The following is a 22,640-nucleotide window of genomic DNA, read 5'->3' as shown; positions in this document are numbered from 1 at the left end:
GTCCATATCCTCATTGCACCCCTTGTTAGATTCCTTAAGGTGTGTAGTTTCCAGAATGGGGTCACTTGTGTTGGGTTTCCACTGTCCTGGCAGCACAAGGGCTCTGTAAATGCGACATGGCGTTCATCATCCATTCTAGCCAAATCCAACCTCCAAAATCCAAATGGCGCTCCTTCCCTTGAGATGCTTGCCCTGCACCCACATGGCGCTTTATGTCCACATGTGGGGTATTTACGGACTCGGGGGAAATTGCTCTAAACATTTTGTGTGTTTTTTTCTCTTTTAACCCCTTGTGAAAATGATAAATTCAAGGCTAGACCAACATTATAGTGTAAAAAATTTAATATTTCATTTTCACGCCACATTGTTCCATATTTGTGCCCATCACCAGTGGGGTCCATATGCTCACTACACCCCTTGTTACATTCCTTGAGGGGTGTAGTTTCCATAATGGGGTCACTTGTGGGGGGTTTCAACTGTCTTGGCAACACAGAGGCCTTTTGAATGCAACATGGCCCCTCGAAATCCATTCCATCCAAATCCAGCCTTCAAAAACCAAATGGCGCTCCTTCCCTTTGGAGGCTTACCCTGCACCCGCATGGCGCTTTATGTCCACATGTGGGGTATTTCCGTACTCAGGGGAAATTGCTCTACAAATTTTGTGTTTTTTTTTATTTTTTAGCCCCTTGTGAAAATGAAAACATCAAGACAAGATTAATGATTTAGAGTAAAAATTTAAAACAAATTACACCAAATGTTGGTCTAGCCTTGATTTTTTTCCATTTCCACAAGGGGTTAAAAAAGAAAATAAACCCAAAGCGTGTAGGGTAGTTTCCCCTGAGTACGAAAATACCCCACATGTGGACATAATGTGCCATATGGGCACAGGGCAAGCCACCAAAGGGACAGAGCGCCATTTAGAGGCTGGAATGGAGGATGGAGGTCATGTCGCAATTACAAAGCTCCTGTGCTGCCAGGACAGTAGAAACCCCCCACAAGTGACCCTATTCTGGAAACTACACCCCATAAGGAATCTAACAAGGGGTGCAGTGAGCATATGGACCGCACTGGTAACAGGCACATATGTAGAACATGTGCCGTGAAAATAAAAAATACAATTTTTTTCATTTTCACGTCCCAAATGTGGCCGTCACCAGGGGGCCATATCCCCGCTGCCCCCTTGTTAGATTCCTTATGGGGTGTAGTTTCCAGAATGGGGTCACTTGTCTGGGGTTTCTACTGTCCTGGCCGCACAGAGGCTTTGTAATTGCATCATGGCATCCTCTAATGGGAATGGCGGCCATACCTATTTAGCTGGGGAAAAAGGGACAATTCTAATTTATTTGGGGGTATTAGGCCAATTATTAGTTTATAAGGTTGAAAATGACAGGTGTCCATCAAATTCAACCTGTGTTGATCCAGAGGAAGGCAAAAAACCCTCGTAAGGCAGACGACAGTAGCCTCATCACAGGGGAAAAATTCCTTCCCGACTCCATAATGGCGATCAGAATAATCCCTGGATCAACGTGACCCCTGAAATAGGAATAAGGGACAGAATTTAGATAATGTAGAACTCGAATGACGTGTGGTGCGCCTTGAAGCGATCCAGTATGCAGAGGCCGGGGTGATCAGGACAGGCGTCACACTGGAAAATGTTGTCCTTCCTGATCCCCCTGTTACACCACACTCTGCACTTCTTCTGGGGTCTCCTGTTTTCCAGTGTGGGGGACGTCACCTGGAAAATGTTGTCCTGGTGCGATACGGGGTCCTTCATATCCAGAAGCGCTGGGTCCGCTCCATGGCTGCTAAATATTAGGGCTCTATTACGGCTTCTGATATTTACGGATCGTGCCGCAAGCTACAGTAGCTCGGGCAGCGAGGGACCGGAAGAGGGGGTGCTGGTATAAAAGTTATCCCCGTACAGGTGGTAACCTTTATCCAGCAGTGGGAAGATCAGTTCCCGAACGATCTTCCCACTTGTTCCGCGGATGGGGGGGGAGGGGGCATCTGGGGGCTGGATTTGGGTGTCCCTTCCTTCATACACTCTAAGTGCACGTGCACACTGCAGAATGGCGAAGGATAACCCTTTGTGCATTCCGCAGCTGGCACCCACCGGCAGACTGATGCGGGCGCGCGTCTCTGTCCGTGTCAGACTCCATTCTATGCACGGGCGGATTCCGCTCTCCGTCAAATGTGTTCATTCTTTGGACGGACGATGGAATCCGCCCAAGCATAACATGGAGTCTATGACACGGGTGGAGACGCGCGCCCGCATCAGTCTGCCGGTGGGTGCCAGCTGCGGAATGCACAAAGGGTTATCCTTCTCCATTCCGCAGTGTGCACGTACCCTAAATCTGTAAGTGTAACCTGAGGTACTCTCACAGAGTTTGTAGAATTTCACGCCATACCGTCATCTCTTAATGGGACGGTACTGGCGGAAAAGACGTGTCTGGGGGGCAGCGTACGCTACGCTACCCCCAGATACGTCATTGGATGAGGATGAATGGAGGAACGAAGGACCCCCCATTCATCCTCACTGGCTGTTTCGGTGTCGGAGGCAATAATAACGTATGCGTCCGACACCGAAAACACCCTGGGGGCCATCTTTATACGGGGATTGGTATATGGGGTATGTAGTGGTGTAGTGTAAAACTTTATTCCGTGTAGTGTAATGGTGTTTTTTATACATGTTTTTTTAACATTAAGTATAAAAAAAAAACTACGCCAAGAAAGGAGTTGCTGATAAATGCCGCACTTATGTGCGGCACTTATAAGCAGACCGTGGCTGTAGGATATAGGAAAAAAACACTCTACGCCAAAAAGGAGGAGTTGCTGATCAGCGGCGCACTTACGTGCGATGCTGATCAGCACTCAGCGGCGATAGGGTGCGGAAAATAGAAAAAAAAAATTGGGAAAAAAAAAAAAATCTTTCTTCAACCCTATAGCTACTGATATGTGTATTATATACACTTATCAGCCGCTAGGGGGCAGTAGAACGCCAATTCCGGAAAAAGCCGAAGTTTGACGACGCTGGAGCCGATGATTACCGATGGGGACCGCCGTTCGGAACCCGGAAGACGCGTTCGGAACCCGGAAGACGCGATCGGGACGCTGGATCCGGTGAGTATGGGTCAATACCTGCTCTGGACACCTCAGCTACCTAGCTGAGGTGTCCACAGCAGGTATTTAACCCTTTCACGGGGTACTTATATCGCCGTGATCGGCCGGCCGCTCCTGGCCGGCCGGTCCCGGCATCGGGACGTGGCACCGTGGCCACCGTTACTTTTAACAGTAATGGCGGTCGGTGTCGTCCTCGGACAGCACCGACCGCCATTGCTTTCCGGGCCATCGGGTCACCGATGACCCGGAAAGCTGCAGATCGCCGCCATATGCTGATCTGAATTGATCAGCCAATAGCGGCGATCGTCAGCACGGGAGGGGTTAATCACCCCCCGTGCCGACAAGCAGGGATGGCCTGCTATACATTATATACTGTGTACACGCAGCGATCGGGGAAACCGCGGGCGTAAATGTACGCCCGTTTGCGTTAATGCACGGGTTTTGGGGGCGTACACTTACGCCCGCGGTCGTTAAGGGGTTAAAGGACAACTCCGGCGGTAGGGAAAAACAAAACACAGACACACACACAGATCATACTCACCATCCCTCCGGTGACGATCGGAACTTGAATCCCCTGCTGCCCGTGACTCCGTCACCTCCGGTCCTGGTCTTCAGAACTTCCTAACTTCCGGGTCTGTGTGAAGTGAATGGGAGAGAAAAGGCTGCCGGTGAGCATGCGCAACGACAGCCTTTTCATTGGCTGGAGTGCATCACATGGCTTCCAGTAAGCTCAGCCAATCAGGGCTGAGCAAGCTGGGAACTATGTGATGCAATCCAGCCAATGAAAAGACTGCTGGTGCGCAAGTGCACCAGCAGCCTTTTCATGTCCCATTCACTTCAGCAGAAGACGCCGAAGAGGATGAAGACCAGGCCCGACCCCTGCTGTGACGCCATCACAAAATGGCGCCCGGGAGAAGAGGACGGGGTCGACCGTAATCGGGTATGTATACTTTATTTAACTTCCAGGAGGGGGGGGTCGGAAAGGTAGGGATCGGAGCCAGATAGGTTATTTAGACACATTACAAAGTTATATAACCTTGTAATGTGTGTTAAATATTCTAAAAAAAAAAACAAAACGCCGGAGTTGCCCTTTAATGAATAGTTACTAATATGAAGCTAGCTAGCCAGCCACCCAGCCAGCCAGAGACAGAAGTGGGGTGCGCAGGTGGACCCCGAAATAGAAGGCTGGGCGTTGGTAATTAAAGTTTGTTTGGCCAACACTTGCTGGTCTCTGTTGCCATGGCAACCAACTGCCAGAGTTGTTTACAACTTGCCTGCCGGGCAAGTGCTGGTGATGTCATCGCAGGACGTGATGTCACCAAGGCTGTGCTGACATACAGAGCTGCAAGCAAGGCTAGCAGCTCAGTTGCAGCCAGGCAACCAAGCAGGTAGGTAGAAAGGTAGGTGCCTTTTAAACCGTTTCATTTGGACTTCCTGGTGGCCAATGAATGCTTCTGCATACGGCTCCGGCTGGGAGAATTCACCCTAGATTCTCTTTAATGAATAGTTACTAATATGTAGCCAGACAGAGATGGAAAAAGAGCTTTCTCTGTCCTCTCCAGGCATTGACCTGTGATAGGGTTAATTTTATGATTCTAATGTCTGAGAAATTCCTCTTCCCTTGAGACTTCTGATACATGGAGACAATAAGGAATTTTCTCATGATGAACTATGTCTCACGACTTCTTATCAGTTTGAAGGACATTCTCTGAACAAACCTGACTGTTTGTTACATTTGGGCTCTGGGAATCATCCTATATTATCAGTGCAAAGAATGTATTGTTCTAACCTTTTCACACGTTATACCACCTTGACTGCGCAGTACAGGAAGCAGCTGACCATCTATGGATTTGACCTATGAGAGTGTGACATGTATGTGTCTTGTGACTTAAGACCCCTCCTGTGTTGAGAGTTTACATACGTTATATGAATACACTACGCATGAGTAGTACCGCCCCATGACAAGGGAAAGCTGATCCCTCCGTAACCTTCCAACCACCACCCTCATAGCCCCAGTAAATAAAGACACCGACCCTGGTTTGGGAAAATTTTTGGCCACAGCAGCCAATTTTTATTGACAAACAAATAATTAACATAAACCCATCAAGAAAATAAATAACAATAACTGTACTATCCCTATACTTAAACTAGAACGGGAAGGAGGTCCTTGAGGCTAAAACATAACCGGCCACCCATCGGTTAAACCAACCGTCTATATTACTGTTACCACTGACCCCCAGCCGGTTCCCACAGGCTCAGGAGCTCTACCAAAGTTCAAAAACACACTGGCCGATTATCCATAACCCCCGATTACTCCCCGGGACACCACCCAGTCAGGAGCCCACAATCCTCATGTCCCCAGATGATCCAATATACAACCAAGGGGAAATAGGGGTGCACCTCCCCACGTGTCCCCCTTATTTTTTCCATTTTTTCCAACCCCAAGGACCCCCTAACCCGCCACCGCGAGCACTTTGAACACCTCAAACGTGAGATCTCCTCCACAGACCCAGGGCCCTTTCTATACCCTCCTGCAACGCCAAGGCCCACAGGTCCGTCCCAACAGCATTCAAGTGAACGCCATCACCCAACCAATAATCCACAGAACACTCCTCCAAATCCCGGTGCCGCACAGCCACTCCTCCGTTCCGAGACACAAAAGCACTCACTGCGCGATTCACCTTGATGCGAGCCTTATTAAGCTTCTCAACCGACCTGGCCACCCGCCATGTTTTCCTAGGCACAATATCGGACCAAACCACCAGCACCCCTGGAAACGTCCTCCAGAGGCGCAACAGGTCGTAGCGCACATCACGAATCAATTCGCGGAATGGACGAACCCCCAGATCATTACCTCCAATGTGCAACACCAAGATATCCGGAGGCCTGTCCAGCCGCGCGAAACAATGAAACTCCGGCAGAACACGATTCCACAACATGCCCCCCTTGCCGAGCCAGCGCACCACAGCCACATCCCTAGGAAAACCGAGCTGCCGTCCCTCCGGGCGAACATCAGCTCGCTGCGCGCCTCGAGTCACATACGAATGACCCATAATCCAAACCAACACCGGGCCAGCATCTGTGAAAACACACCCACCAAGAAACAACAAAGGGGGGGGGGGTGTACATGAGACAAACTGTTACTTTACAAAAAAGATCCGCCCAACCCCACCCCCCCTCTCCACAAGGCAATACAACTCTATACCGACACCAGATGAGGCCTAACATAAGAGCGATAGCGCCCAGACTCCCACCTACCTATACGTCTCACCACCTCAGCACTCAATCCCCAACTCGCAGCCTCCGTTGCCGCCCCAATTCGGAAGGAATGTGGGGCAAAAGACCTCTCCTCCAGCCCCAATACACCCAGACATTTCCGGAAAACAGCCGTGAATTGGAAGCGAGACAAAAACGACCCGTCCCCGTGCCGCAACAAGGGGCCTTCCGCACTACCTTGACAGGCAAAAAAGGCCTCAACACACCGTACCGGACACATCCGAGAGCCAGGCACCGCCCGCAACATGACATCCCTGCCCTTGCCCCGCTGATCAGTTTTCGACCGCCGAATCCTAAAGACCACCTGCTCCCCGTCCCGCCACACATCCTCCCGCAATATACCACCGGCCCGCCTGACCGACGGCGACACCAACTCCCCCACCCGTAACGCACCAAAAAACGCCCACGAAAAGGCCAAACGAAACAGAACAGTTTCCAGCTCAGACCGACACACAGAATCAAGGCACGCCCCTAACCGTTCCAACAAAGCGAAGGAAACCGGCCGACGCTGGTCGGGCTGCGATTTACCTTTTCGAAAACCCTTCAGGGCCTGGCCCACCAGAAAATTCTTAGTGACATCCCTGAGCCCACGCAGTTTAAAACCAAAAGCCAGGGCGGCCACAAAGCGATTGACTCTGGCAACTGACCAGCCCGCCGCCACCACCGCACCGAGCCACCCCAACACAGCCAGAACCCGATCATCCTCAGACCGCACCGCTCCCCAACCCCTCTCCCATGCCAACCATTCCTCCCAGGCCGCAGAATACGCGCTCCAAGTACCACCTGCCAGCGAATTCCGTATAAGTTCTCCCGCCGTCAGCAGACCAGACTCCACAGATGTAGAGGGCACTCGATACCTTCTTCCGACGCCTCTGGGACCAACGACCGGAACAGCTCCCACTGCTGACGAGACAAAGAATCGGCCACTGAGTTCTGGACGCCCGGCACATGAACTGCCACCACCCAAGAATTAAGGGACAAACAGCAAAGGACTAAATGTCGCAGCAAGCGTACCACTGGGGGAGAGGAAGCCGTCCCGCTGTTGATCGCAGTGACCACCGCCATGTTGTCACAATGGAAGCGAACCTTCCGGTCCCGGAACCGCTCTCCCCAAATTACCACCGCCACAACTATGGGGAAAAGTTCCAGGAGAGCAAGGTTCGCCACCAACCCTCCTTCGCACCAAGCAGCCGGCCATTTTTCCTCACACCACTGGCCCTTGCAGTAAGCCCCGAACCCCACACCTCCCGCCGCGTCCGTAAAGAGCTCCCAGTCAAAGCTGTCCACAACCGGGGCCAGGACCAATGATCTCCCGTTGTAGGTTTCCAGGAACGCCGCCCATACTGCCAAATCGTCCCGTAATTCCTTAGTCACTCTGACAAAGTGATGGGGAGCCCTCACCCCCGCCGTCGCCCCCGCCAACCGCCGACAAAACACCCTCCCCATCGGCATGATCCTGCAGGCAAAGTTCAACTTGTCCAGCAGCGACTGAAGTTCCCGCAATTGTACCTTCCGCCAAGCTTGAGCCCGCCCTACCTCCTCCTTCAGGGCATCGAGCTTGTCAGCAGGCAACCTGCACTCCATCCGAACGGAATCAATCATGATACCTAGGAACTTGAGCGCAGTCGCCGGACCTTCCGTCTTATCCCAAGCCAGAGGCACCCCAAAACGACCGCACACCCACTCCATGGTCCCGAGCAGGGTCCCACAAACGGGAGAGACGGGAGGACCGAGGAACAGAAAGTCATCCAAATAATGAATGACCGACCGCACCCACGCTAAGTCCCGAACCACCCATTCAAAGAACGTGCTAAAGGCCTCAAAGTAAGCGCACGAAAGCGAGCAACCCATGGGAAGACACCTATCAACAAAGAAGGCGCCCTCCCAGAAGCAGCCTAGCAAACGCATGCTCCCTGGATGTACTGGAAGAAGACGAAAAGCGGACTCGATGTCCGTTTTCGCCATCAAGGCCCCCGGACCGTACTCCCGCACCCACCTGACAGCCTCGTCAAACGAGGTATACACCACCGAACAAATCTCCGGGTCGATGCCATCGTTGACGGACTGCCCATGCGAGTGCGAAAGATGGTGTATGAGCCGAAATTTGTTCGGCTCCTTCTTGGGGACCACACCCAAAGGGGACACCACCAGGTCCTCCCAAGGAGGGGACGCAAAGGGACCCCCCATCCTACCTAAAGACACTTCCTTGGACAGCTTGTCGGTCACCACTGAGGCGTACTGATACAGGGACTGCGTGGGAAGGGATAACAAACCCGTCCTTGAAACCCTCAATGAGCAGAGCCGCCTTGGCCATGTCCGGAAATCTGTCTAAGAAGGGGCGCATCTCGTCCACCTTCACCGGAGTCACCCCCTTGGCCAGCACCCCGTCCCTTACCCCTCCTGTAGCACCGGGAAGAGCCGTGGGAGGATCCCCCACACGTGCCGCAGGTGTGACGGAACTTACAGGCCGTCCCATATTTGCACTGGCCGTCATTAAACTGCCAGCACAAACCGGCCTTCCCTCCCCCGGACTGCGAAGACACAACCTGTGAGCTACTCGCCCCCCCATAATTGGCTGAGTGGCCGGCAAAGCCGCCCCCCCCCCCAGGAAAGGACTGTCCCTGGCGCGACGGCCCCATTACCCGCAGCCAGAGACCAATATCTTTTTGATCCCACTTAATACTAGGGCGAACCGCCTTCTTCTGCCGAAACTGCTCATCATACCGGAGCCACGCCTGACCCCCGTAGACCCGGTATGCTTCCCCAATAGCGTCCATATAACAGAAAAGCCCCAAGCAATTCTCAGGGTGTTTCTCGCCAATCACGCTCGCCAGTATGGCGAATGCCTGGAGCCAGTTAGTAAACGACTGTGGGATTAGCCGCCACCAGCGCTTTTCTTCCTCCTCCTTCTTCAGCTCGAATCGCTTACCCTTATCTAAATTAAATTTCTCCAATGGGAGGAGAGAGAAAATCTCAACGAATTCGTCCCGCCAGATTTTCTCCCTCACCTCCTGCTTCAAATGCGCCCCCAGCGGCCCCTCGAAGCAGACATACACCTCGTCCTTTGCCCGGTCGTCCAATCGCACCCAGTCAACCTCCTTCTCCTTGTCAGTCTGAACGGACACCGCCACACCAGAAGCACCGCCCACGGCTTCACTTCCCTGCACTACAGCGGGCAGACAATCACGCGCAACCCCCGCCCATGCAGCAACCGGGGCCGGCGCAGATCCCGACACCCCAGCCACCAACGCTTGCACATCCCCAGCGCCCAGCCCGGCCCCAGAAGCTTGCGCAACTGCAGTACACGAACCAACCCCAGCAGGCGCCAACCCTTGTCCCGCAACACCACCCGCCAGTACCGCCCTGAGGCCCGACAGCAGCTCCAACCACCCCGCTCCCAGACTAACCTCGGGACCCACCACCCCCTGAACTGCGGGAACCTGACCCCCGACACCCCCCAAAGCAGGCATGAAAACAGACATAGGTATATTGGACTCACCTGGCTGCTCGGGTGCTGTGGGCCCGACAGCCGGAAGAACTGGATCCATACGCCGCGGCTCACCGGAGGGGACCCGATCAGGGAAGAAGACATCAGGCAGGACACCGGACTGGAGGGCCATCTGCTGGGAGACCGAGGCAGGGGCGGACTGCCCCCCCACCCGTCGCTAGGCCGTGTGCAGGCAGGGATACTATGGACCGCAGGGAAGCCTGGGGGCGGCTGCCGCTGCTGACGTCATTAGGCCTGCGCCCGGCTGCCGACTGCGGCCTGCGCATCACTCTTCGAGAGGCCCCATCGCTGGCGACTTGCCTGGCCGGGACCCCGGCCCGGTCATCAGCCGGGGAACCCGCCGCAACTTCTGGAGACTGCAGAAGACTGGACATGGGGAGGCTGCCCCGAGACGGGGGCGGAGACCTCCCCTGATCCGCAGGGCCCGGCCGCGCTGACGGATTCCTCCCAGCACGGGAGGCCCGGCCCCGAGGGTTGGGGAGAGCTACCCGGCGTGAAGGGTCCCGAAGGGGGCTCCTGCGCCGGCGCCGGGTCCTAGGGGGCGAGTCGGGGCTGAGGCGGGCTGGGGGACAGGACCGTCGAGAGCTGCGCAGCCTGGGAAGAGGGGGCGGAGACTCGGCCGCACCGGACAGCCCCGCCGGCAGGGAGGATTCCCAGAAGCAGGGAGAAGGCCCGAGGTCGGGGGACACCGCTCCAGAGGGACCCTGGGCGGCAGGCAGAGGGGAACCCGCCGCCGACGGAGCAGCAGAGGGGGTCTCCATGATGGCCTGAATCTGGCTGTCCAGCCAGCCACGGTCGGAGGTTGTGGCCACAGCCTCCCGCAGGTGCCGGAGGAGCTCAGGGAGGGAGAGAGCCATGATCACTGCCCACTACACACCGTGCACCGCTGCCCACCGTCCTCAGCCCATGGATGCTGCCGATGCTGCTGCCGCCGATGCTGCTGCTGCCGCTGCTCTTGCTTCTCCAGATGTTGCTACACTCCTCACTGCTGCTCCGTGTGAGGTAACTGACCCCAACCCGGAAGAGCCTCTATTATATCTCCTCCCCACCCAGGACCTCCCCCTAGCAACTCCCGCTTGAGATCCGGCTCCCCTATTAACCCCCTCCGTGCCATTTCCCCTGTCATGCAGGCCTCCCTTAAACTTCGTCTCGTCCGGCCTTCTCTTTCTCTGTCTATAAAAATTAACACACATCAATAAAGGGGGCGCTTCCCAAACTTACATTACTGATACGTACATCTATATGTCTGTGTCCGTGATTTAAAGGTGTAAGTTTACAACTTGCCTGTCTGCCTGCCAGACTGCCTGCCTACCAGACTTGGACTTATAAAACATCAGCTTGGCGTTTATTTGCAGCATAAACAGTCCAGCAAGCATAAATACAGCAAAACCTTACTAACAGGTTTCTTCACCTATCTGACACTTGATAGCACAGCGTCTTTCGTTTGGATATCGCAGGGTACCCAGAAATAGAAGGCTGGGCGTTGCTAATTTAAATTTGTCTGGCCAACACTTGCTGGTCTCTGTTGCCATGGCAACCAACTGCCAGAGTTGTTTACAACTTGCCTGCCGGGCAAGTGCTGGTGATGTCATCGCGGGACGTGATTGTCACGTCCGCGGCGGCGGCCCGTGCTCCGGGCCGCCGCCGCGACCTCTCCATGCAGCCGCCGGGGTCCCGGCGCTGCTACTAGTTCGGCCACGGGGGGCGCCTTACCTCGCCCCGCTCCTGTCCCCTTGCTGTGCCGGCCGGTGCGCGCGCCCCCGCCTCCTAGGGCGCGCGCACGCCGGCTGTCTCAGATATAAAGGGGCAGTCTGCCCCTAATTGGTTGCTGCACATCACACTCTCCTATAAATTCCAGCCCTGCCCCACTACAGGTGTTGGAGCCTCTACATGCTTCCCATAGCGTTTGGCCCAGCTCCCTGTTGTTCCTGACCTCAGTCCTTGTTCCTAGTCCCTGTCCACTGTTCCGGTCCCTAGTCCCTGTCCGATGCTTACCCATTGTTCCTGAGCACTGCCTGCCACCTGCGGTTACGCCTACAGACCTCTGTCTGCATTACCATCTGCCTACTGCTCCTGCCACGCCTCGCCTGCTGTCACTAGCAACCAAGCCAGGGGTAGCGACCTGGGGGTCGCCTGCCGCAGCAAGTCCATCCCACCTTGCGGCGGGCTCTGGTGAAAACCAGCGGCCCCTTAGACTCCGCTCCCTGGTGCGGTTACCACCATCGCTGATGACAGTTCAGTGGATCCACAACTCCAGGCGTTACAGTGATGTCGCCAAGGCGGCTGTGCTGACATACACAGCTGCCAGCAAGGCTAGCATGACAGGGGTATTGTCGAGTCCCTTGGGCCACCTTATTCCCCAAAACCCTTTCCCAAAAATGACAGAGACATTGCTGGAATTGAATCGGCCACAGCAGCCTTTTTATTAACAAAACAACACAAATAAGGTAAACACCACCTCCCAAATGAGGTCCTATTACTGTCTGACGGAGACGGTCCTCGAGGCCCAAATATCCCTGGCGGTCCCTATGGTATTAGCAATTGACACAGGATTTGCCCGCAGCCAATAGCACCTCTTGGCTCACTGGCAGCCCATTAAACACCTGTGTGCATCCCCTATATTTCACAGTCCAGGGCTTAGGCCCCCGGTGAACCCACCTAATTTCTATATGCCAACCGCTAGCCCGTCACGTGGCTCAAATTAACTAGGGAGTCCAGAACCTCCTTGGTTCCCCCCCCCCTTACCTCTATCCCCATGTAATGTACTCCAACCTCAAAGACCCTCCCGCCACAGCTGCTGCGACAAACCACCGTAGCCAACCCAAAAAACCAGCCTGTCCCTACCCAGACCAAACACCCATAGAGCCCCCTGCCCTCCCCCATTTTCCCCGAACACTTCCATCACAACCACCAACTTAGGGAGGGTGGGAGGGTGGGAGATTCCACTCCAGTAGTGGTTCACTGAAAAGTGGCTGTCCACTTTCTCCTTTCAGCCTCCTATTTCACTTTTTCTTCTCCCACCAAGCTCCTCAGACCCTTCCAACCAATCCCAGCTCAGATGTTAGTAGTGTCTCCCAGCAAAGCAGTGACTGGGTTCAGCTCAAATTTCACCTTGCTCTTTCTCTTTCCTTCAATTTTTTCGTGCACTCTCCCCCAGTACTCTTGCAAAAAACTGCATGTCCAAAGCATATATGCAAAATCCGCCTCCCCACAGCCACATCTCGGACACTTTCCATCCGTCCGCTTCCCTATTCTACAAAGGAGCATTGGGGTGTAATATAATTGATGTACTATATTAAACTGAATAATTCTATGATTACCCACACTTGAAACTTCCTTAATACTTCTCAGCACTTTCTCCCACCTACTCTCATCTATTTCCCCAATTACTCCCTCCCATTTTTCCTTGCTTTTTATCCCAATCTGTTGTTCCTTTATAAGGTGCAAGTATATTGTTGTAATCTCTTTCTTTTTGATTGTCCCGCCCCTTAATTTTTCAATTAGTGGGCTGGGGCTACATACTTGCAGCTTACTAATATTCTGACTTACAACTAACGCTTTTCTACATCTAACATAAGAGAACCAATGTCTTTCCTCTATCTTATATTCTACTTTTAAAGTATCCCAACTCTTTATGTTGTTTCCCTCAATTATGCCTCTAACTGTTTTCACCCCCACCTCCTCCAGTACTTTTACTACTCCCAGTTTCCTAATTTCCCCTAACTCATCATTTAACCATAATGGGGCAAACTCCATTTTTCCCTGATTATTTAGTGCTTTTTTCACCCAGTCCCACGTTCTGACTAAGGTCTTTACCATTACCAATTTGTTCCAAACTTTATTCCCCAAAACTCCTGTCTCCAGAATTTGAAAGATGTCCCAGGTTCCATTACTGATGTTTTTACTCAAATACAAAATAAACCTATCCTGCTTCCACCTAGCCAACCAATATATTTGAGAAGCATAATAATATCTTTCCATATCTGGGACCCCCAATCCACCTCTTGTCATTGGGTTAAATAAATTCTCTAGCTTTGTTCTTACTCTTTTCCGTCCCCATATTAATGCATTAACCCATAGGTCATCCTTGAGCTCCTCCTTTAACCTCACCATGTGATGCGGGGCCCGCACTCCCACCGTCGCCTGCGCCAGCCACCTAGAGAACACCCGGCCCATGGGCATAATGCGGCAGGCAAAATTTAACTTGCCCAGCAGAGATTGAAAATCACGCAACAAGATCTTCTTACTCCGCACCGCCCTGCCAACCGTCGCCCTCAGGTCCTCCAGTTTATCTACCGGCAGCCTACATTCCATCTTGTCCATATCCAATACAATTCCCAAAAAACTCAAAACCGTAACCGGCCCTTCTGTCTTTTCTGCCGCAAGCGGAACCCTAAACTCCTCCGCCACCCGCTCGATAGTGTGGAAACAGACCGAATAGCCTTTCGAGCCTGGTAGGCCAATGCACAGAAAATCATCCAAATAATGGATGATTGATGGCCACCCCGATTCCTTCGGAAACACCCATTCCAAAAAACTGCTAAACGCCTCAAAATAGGCACAAGAGATCGAGCAGCCCATAGGGAGTCACCGATCAACAAAAAACAAACCCTCCCAACAGCAGCCCAACAGATGCTGCCTATCCAGATGAACGGAAGCAGGCGAAACGCCGCCTCCACGTCCGTCTTTGCCAGCAGCACTGCACAGCCGTAACGCATCACCCACTTCACTGCCTCATCAAACGAGGTATAACAAACCAAACACAAATCCTGCCCAATCCCGTCATTAACCGAGGCCCCCTTTGGATACGACAAGTGGTGTATAAGACTAAATTTATTCGCCTCTTTCTTTGGCACCACACCCAACGGAGACACCCGCAAATCTTGCATAGGGGGGTTCACAAACGGACCCGCCATCCGCCCTAAAGCCACCTCTTTTGACAACTTCTCCGACACCACGTCAGGATGTTCCAAAGCTGAACGCAAGTTCTTGACCTCTAGCCCCCCAACCCCCGGCACACACAGAATCTGAAAATCTGCCCCAAACCCCTCTTCCAACTAGACCGCCGTTGCCCTATCCGGATAATCACTTAGAAACCGGCGCATTTTTTCCAGACACATCGGCATCTGCCCCTTTTCCGGAGCCATCACCTCAATTTCGCTAACGCCCTATAAAACACCGGGCCGCTCCATGGGACCAGCCACACACGGAACACTTGTGCTTGAACTTGCACTTGCTTCCGAATTTGCAGACTCCATCATTAAAGAGGAAGCACAACCCCTTTTGCATGGCGGCCGAGTGTCCGGACTGCCCCTCCCCCCCGAAAGGACTGACTGCTCCCCCCCCCGGACAAGCGCGGTAATCCTCAACCACAGACCAATGTCCGTCTTGCGCTGACGAAATTGCTCGTCATAGCGCAGCCATGCCTGACCCCATACACCCTATAAGCCTCCCCAATAGCGTCCATATAACAGAACAGCGCAGAACAATTTTCTGGCGCCATCTCCCCCACGACACTAGCCAAAATCACGAATGCCTTGCCAATTGGCAAACGTACGTGGTATCAGCCTGTAATGCCACTTCTCCTACTTCTCAGTTTTTTCATCCAACGCCTTACCCTTGTCCAGATTAAACTTCTCAAGGGGGAGCAGGGAAAAAATTTCCACATACTCCCCCTTCCAGATTTTCTCCCTCACCTCCTGTTTAAGGTGGGCCCCCAGCAGGCCCTTATAGCAGACATATACCTCCCCCTTTGCCGCATCATCCAACCTAACCACCTCCCCCTCAGTATCCACCGCCTTCTCAGGGCCTAGCCCCTTGTCACCCCCAGCCGCAGCCGAGGCAGCCCCCCCAAACGGAGCAGGTACCCCCCACACCGCCACCGGCAACACCACCGCAGCCGCCCCCCCCCACTCCTCACAGGGCACCCCCACCACCAGGAGAGGCCCCCAGCACCTCCCCCCCTCTCCCACAGGATCTACGGCCCTGCTGACTCCAGGCAACCCCGGCCCCACACTCGCTCCCCCAGCCCTCTGCACCTCCTGACCGGGCCCAACACTCTGCCCAGCATGCCCCTGAGGCGCACTCCCCAGTCCCTTCCCCGCACCCCCTCTAAGCCCCGACACCAACTCCTTCAGCCCCACTAACAACTCCACCATATGCTTCCACCACCAGTCCCTGAGCCCCCCTTTCATGTTGCACACCCCCTGGAAGCAAAGCAAGCACAATCTCACCTAGCTGCCTGGAAGTAGACGGCCCAGCAGATGACACTCTGGCATCCAGACGCTCTCCTCCTCCCCTGAACGACGTCCCTGGCATTGCCATGGCACCCGCTGACTCTCCACTTTGCACGGCACTCCTCTCCGCTGCTACGCTCGGATGCGCAGCAGTGACGTCACTGGAGGCATAGCCTGACACCTGACGGCTGATCACAGAAGCCGGCCAAGACACCGAACCCCCTCGGCTCCGAACTTTGCTGGGACTCCGGCTCTCGCCGCACCGGGCAGGCCTCACCCTGGAACCAGAAGGTAGGACCGCCGAACCTGGTCCGGACACCACCGCCGACTCTTCTGCCGGGAGGGGAGGCGATTCTTCCCCCCGACGCGGGCCACACCTTCTAGTGGGATTCCTCTCACGCCTCCGTGCACCAGGGCCAGCAAACCCCCTGGCAGGAAGGCTAGGAGGGACCCTGGAGGGGCTCCCCAATCAGCGCCGGGCCCGAGGGATCTCTTCCGGGCTCAAGCGCGAAGGAGGCTGAGTCCTCCTCGGCTGTCTCCTTCTGGGAGCATCCTGGAAGCTTCCATATGAGACAGACAGGTAATCAAAGATTCCACTCCAGTAGCGGTTCACTGAAAAGTGGCTGTCCAATTTCTCCTTGCAGCCCCCTATATCATTTTTTCTCCTCCCCCCAAGCTCCTCAGATCCCTCCAACCAATCCCAGCTCAGTTCCCCTCCCATGCAGTTTTCCCTTGCTGCCCATTACTTGACCCCACTGCACAAGCTGCTGGTCCCTCCAAACCCTGTCATGTCGGCTTCCCCTTAGGCTGAAGCCCCTAGTAAAGCCTCTCTGCTCAGTTGCAGCCAGGCAACCAAGCAGGTAGGTAGAAAGGTAGGTGCCTTTTAAACCGTTTCATTTGGACTTCCTGGTGGCCAATAAATGCTTTTGCATATGGCTCCGGCTGGGAGAATTCACCCTAGATTCTCTTTAAAGAGGACCTGTCACCCCCCGTGCTGGGGTGACAGGCTCCCGACCCCAACCCCCCTATTACAGCCCCCTATACTCACCTGATCCCTCCGGGTCCTGGAAATATCAGCGCCCGAAGCACGGCGCACGTGCTCACAGGAGAGTCCGATGCCCATAAAGAATGACGGAGCATCAGACTCCCCATTCATTCTCTATGAGCGTCGGACTCTCCTGTGAGCGCGCGCGCCGGGCTTCGGGCGCTGATATCTCCGTGACCCGACCGGATCAGGAAGCGGGACCCGGCGGGATCAGGTGAGTATAGGGGGCTGTAACGGGGGGGTCGGGAGCCTGTCACTCCGGCATGGGGGGTGACAGGTCTCCTTTGATGAATAGTTACTAATATGTAGCTGGCCAGCCAGAGACAGAGATGGAACAAGAGCTTGCTCTGTCCTCTCCAGGCATTGACCTGGTATTGCAGTGCCTCCAGGTTCAGTGCACCCCCTAATAAGTTGCCTAAAAACAGAAATAAAATAAGCCAGCTCCACCTGAAACCGACTTGCAAGAAACACTGCTGGAGTGGGGTGCGCAGGTGGAGCCCGAAATAGAAGGCTGGGCGTTGCTAATTTAAGTTTGTGTGGCCAACACTTGCTGGTCTCTGTTGCCATGGCAACCAACTGGCAGAGTTGTTTACAACTTGCCTGCCGGGCAAGTGCTGGTGATGTCATCGCGGGACGTGATGTCACCAAGGCTGTGCTGACATACACAGCTGCCAGCAAGACTGCAGCTCAGTTTGCAGCCAGGCAACCAAGCAGGTAGGTAGAGAGGTAGGTGCCTTTTAAATCGTTTCATTTGGACTTTCTGGTGGCCAATGAATGCTTCTGCATACGGCTCCAGCTGGGAGGATTCACCCTAGATTCTCTTTAATAAATAGTTACTAATATGTAGCTAGCCAGCCAGCCAGCCAGAATTAGAGACAGAGACAGAGATGGAAAAAGAGCTTGCTCTGTCCTCTCCAGGCATTGACCTGGTATTGCAGTGCCTCCAGGTTCAGTGCACCCCCTAATGAGTTGCCTAAAAACAGAAATAAAATAAGCCAGCTCCACCTGAAACCGGCTTGCGATTCTGAGTTTTCTGCTGTTTTCTGAGAAATGAAAGGGCGCGACCCCCTCCCCCCCAAAAAAATTAACAATTAGTTGTTAAGAAATACTACACAATGCCAGTCACTGATGACTGATTTAGACTTCCTGGTGGCCAATGAATGCTTCTGCATATGCAGTGGCGGATTAAATGTACCCTGGGCCCCGGGCTGTCCACCCAACCTGGGCCCCCCCCCCTCCCGGTCAATCCACCCACATTATAATCCACTACTGCCGCCGCAAATGCTGTCCCCAATAAACACAGCCTGCCTCCCCTCCCTGCTGGCCCCAATAAACATAATGTTTGGTCCCTTGCTGCACAGAGGATGTCAGGAGAGGAGGGTGCTGATCTTATAGGGGAGGTCCCAGCGTCCCAGCATCACAGAGGATGTCAGGAGAGGAGGGGGCTGATCTTATAGGGGAGGTCACAGCAGCACAGAGGATGTCAGGAGAGGAGGGTGCTGATCTTATAGGGGAGGTCACAGCAGCACAGAGGATGTCAGTAGAGGAGTGTGCTAATCCTATAGGAGATGGTCCCCCTCTTCCCCCTTATAGCTGGTCCCCCTCCCCCCCTTATAGCTGATCCCCCCTCCCCCCCCCCCCAGCAGATAACACAAAAAAAAACATGTCTGCAGGTCCCTTAGTATAGAAAGGGACAGGGCACGTTTGTGGGCCAGTTCCAAAGAAGAGACAGTTTTAGGGTGCGTTCACACCTACAGGATCTGCAGTAGATCTGCAGCAGATATGATGCTGTGTTCAGTTATTTAAATGAAATCTGCTGCAGAAAATCAGCTGCAGATCCTGTAGGTGTGAACGCACCATTAAGCACTTTTTGTAGAGAAGTGACTTTCTCCTGTTTGAGTCTGGAACCGCGCTTTATTAGGACCGCCCGGAGAACGCATTTAAGCGCCTCCCATTGGATAATAGGAGAAGTAGTATCAGCCGCAGGATCAGTACGAAAGTGCAGAATGGTTTGTTTTAAGTCTGCGAAACACACCGTGTCCAAAAGCTGGGACTCATTCAATCGCCAAGTCCAGGCGCTCTTGGACAGGAAGGGCAGGGTGAGAGAGCAGAATATTGGGGCATGGTCTGACCACAGTATGTTGCCAATGGAAACGGTTGCCAGCAACGGCAATGCACTGTGCTGGACTAGGATATGGTCAATGCGACTATATGTCCAATGTGGGTTGGAGAAGAAACTTTAATCACGGTCAGCTAAATGCAGAAGCCGTCATGCATCATAGAGTTGTAATTGGAGCAAGGCCCGCTTAACCTTCTTAATAGCAGCAAGATAGGCAAGAGTGACCCGTAGAGTTATCCAGAGATGGATCTAAGGTTAGATTAAAGTCCCCACAGAAAAGTACAGTCCCCTTGACCAACGGGAGGGAGAGGTCCACTAAATTTGTAAGAAAGGCGACCTGATCATGGTTTGGGGCGTAAGCATTTATGATTGTGAATAAATGGCCATTGATGGAGAGTGTAAGTATAAGATAATGTGCGTCTGAGTCTACTGTACAGTGTATGATTTGGCATGGTAGGTTCTTATGTATAGCTATAGCCACACCCTTAGTCCTAGCAATGGGATTGTTAGCAAAGAACCATTGGGTGTAGTGCCTGTCCGCATGGTAGGGGCATAACCAGACTTGAAATGTGTCTCCTGTAAGCAGAGAATGTGTACCTTGCGACAGTGGAAGTGAAAGAAGGACCTGGGACCTCTTCTGGGGTGTGTTCAGTCCCCTCGCATTATAGGATGCTACATGAAGGTCCGCCATGCATAGAAGAGGGCGGGATCGGGCAGTTTCGGCGATCTTCAGAAAGTAACGGAGTGAGGCCAGACAGGAACCAACTTATAGGATAAGAGAAAAACAGTCAGGGTAAGAAAAACAATACAATACATGAAAACAAACATAAAAAGAATCAGCAGTGAGAATAATACTGCAGCGTTATCTAAAGCTACTCTAAGTCGAGTACTACCAGCCCTGGGAGTTCCCAGACTGGGTTTCCCACCTACGGGGGGGAAGAAACAGGTAGGCATGCGGGTACACAAACATAGGAATCTTCCCACAGACCCAGATGTTGAAATGCAAACAATAGTGAGGCATACTATGGCCAACAAACAAATAAACAATGAACACAATAAGGGCCCTTTTCCACAGTAACGATAATCGGCTGAATCGGCCCCATTCGGCCGATTATCGCTCGGTGAAATAGAGAGAACGATCAGCCGATGATTGTGTCATCGGCTGATCGTTCATTTAGGGCCAGAATTAAAATCATTGTTCCCCCGCCGTGCATCGCTACGGTTGAATAGCGGTGCACGGCGGGTGACCGACGATTTGAGATGCAGCAGCAGCATACATTACCTGTCAGGTCTTCTGCTCCGCTCCGTCTTCCTCCCCGGGTCCCGCGCTCTCTAGCTTCAGAATGGACTGTCAGCTGACGGAGCGCTCAGCCAATCACTCAGCTGAGTGGCCTGTCAGCTGACAGGCCATTCTGAAGCTAGAGCGCGCGGGACCCGTGGAGGAAGACGGAGCGGAGCAGAAGACCTGACAGGTAATGTATGCTGCAAGGGCTGCAAGGACATCGGTAATAATGTCCCTGCAGCCCTTGCTCAAAGATCATCGGGACATGGAATAGGCCCAGTAAACAAGCGTCGATCTAGCAGATCGGCGCTCGTTTACATTGTTGATTGGGCCCTCCTTGGTCCGTGAAATAGTAACCTAACGGGGGTACTGATGCAAGGAGGGGACTCAGGGCTTGCCTATGTCCTTAGTTCATGGAACACTGTCCTGGGTGTCTGGACGGGAAGGGGACCTAGAAGTTGAGGCTGACAAGCGATGACGAGGGCTCCTTCGACTGAGGGGTCTTGAGGGGGGACCAGAAGCAGAGAGCGTGGAGGATCATGGTGAGAGAGGCCTTTTGGCATTCCTAGCAGAGGATAGTAGAGTGGGCCACTCAGGCAGAACAACACCAGAGATATTTAACTCCTGCAGGAAACCCGGTAGGTCCTTGGGTGCACGAAGGGTATGGACCCGACCATCTAGGCGGGCGATCAGAGCAAAAGGGAACCCCCAACGAAAGGGGATATTACGATCACGTAAAATATCCAGCACTGGGATAGCTCTTTGGGCCAAAGTGTAGTGGGAGAGGTCTTGTAGAATAAGCAGGCGTGCTCCTCTGTAAGTAATGGCGCGACGTTTGCGAGCTCTTTGGAGGATCTCATCTTTGGTAGAGTAGAAGTGGACCCGACATATAACGTCTCTGGTCGTCTCAGCTGGGGGGGTCGTAATGCTCTATGCGCCCTATCTATTTCGATGTGCGTATTAGGCGGTTGTTCCAGAAGGTCGTTGAAGATACTGGACAGAACAGCGAATAAGTCTGAGGAGGCCACAGATTCAAGTAGCCCAAGGATCCTGAGGTTGTTACGCCTACTGTGATTCTCAATATCGTCCATGTGTTGTCAGGGGCGCCGCAATCATGAGGCGACCTGAGTCGTCTGCCTCAGGCGGCGCCACCAGCTGTCTTCATGGGGGTGGCATTCAGTGGCAGATTATAATATGGGCGGTTCGGGCGGCCGCCCACATTATAATCCGCCACTGATCGTACCATGTACCGGAGTCCCCCCGCGCCCGGACAGCATCTGTAATGAGATGCTGTGAGCAGGGGAGACTGTATTCATAAGCGCCGCGCTGTAATGAATCAGCCGCGCGGCGCTTATGAATACAGTCTCCCCCACTCCCAGCATCTCATTACAGATGCTGTCCGGGCGCGGGGGGACTCCGGTAAATGCATTCCACGTCCGTGATCCGTCAGGATCACGGAACGTGGGAATGCAGCCTTAGTCCCCCGGCTGATGTGCGGCTGCCGGAGGTGTCCCATCCTGTCTCCGGCAGCGCGCGCATCAGAGAGATCCCCGTGCGCCGGAAGTCACAGCCACAGGCACACGGGGAGCTCTCTGATGCGCACGCTGCCGGGGATAGGACGGGACACCCCCGGCAGCCGCACATCAGCCGGGACCAGACCAGAGAGGCTCGACGGGGGAACGGAGGGCAGGTGAGTTGTGTGCTGTTTTTTGTTTTTGTTTTATCTGCTGTGCAGGGGGGGGGGGGGGGAGAGGGGAGAGGGGGACCATCTATAAGGTAGGGGGGGAAGGGGACCATCTATAAGGGAGGGGGGAAAGAGGGGGACCATCTATAAGGGAGGGGGAGAGGGAAGAGGGGGGACCATCTATAGGGGGGGGAAGGGGACCATCTATAAGGGAGGGGGGAAAGAGGGGGACCATCTATAAGGGGGGGACCATCTATAAGGGAGGGGGGAAAGAGGGGGACCATCTATAAGGGAGGGGGACTGTCTATAAGGGGGGGGGGAGAGGGGGACCATCTATAAGGGAGGGGGACTGTCTATAAGGGGGGGGGAG

The 22,640-nt window shown here is 53.7% G+C and overlaps 1 protein-coding gene across 1 annotated transcript in view; it reads left to right on the top strand.

Annotated features, from left to right (window-relative positions):
* Positions 1–17,880: 17,880 nt before the first annotated feature.
* CSNK1D (casein kinase 1 delta) overlaps positions 17,881–22,640 on the top strand; it is a 40,406-nt gene continuing 35,646 nt past the window's right edge. Inside the window, exon 1 of the mRNA XM_069953537.1 lies at positions 17,881–17,899. The gene's annotated coding sequence lies outside the window, so the exon portion shown is untranslated. The remainder of the gene's footprint in view (positions 17,900–22,640) is intronic.

Source organism: Dendropsophus ebraccatus, chromosome 14 (genome assembly GCF_027789765.1).
Source record: "Dendropsophus ebraccatus isolate aDenEbr1 chromosome 14, aDenEbr1.pat, whole genome shotgun sequence".
NCBI classification, from domain to species: domain Eukaryota; kingdom Metazoa; phylum Chordata; class Amphibia; order Anura; family Hylidae; genus Dendropsophus; species Dendropsophus ebraccatus.
The sequence above is the reverse complement of the archived record's forward strand: the minus strand, read 5'-3'. Positions and strand labels throughout refer to the sequence as shown.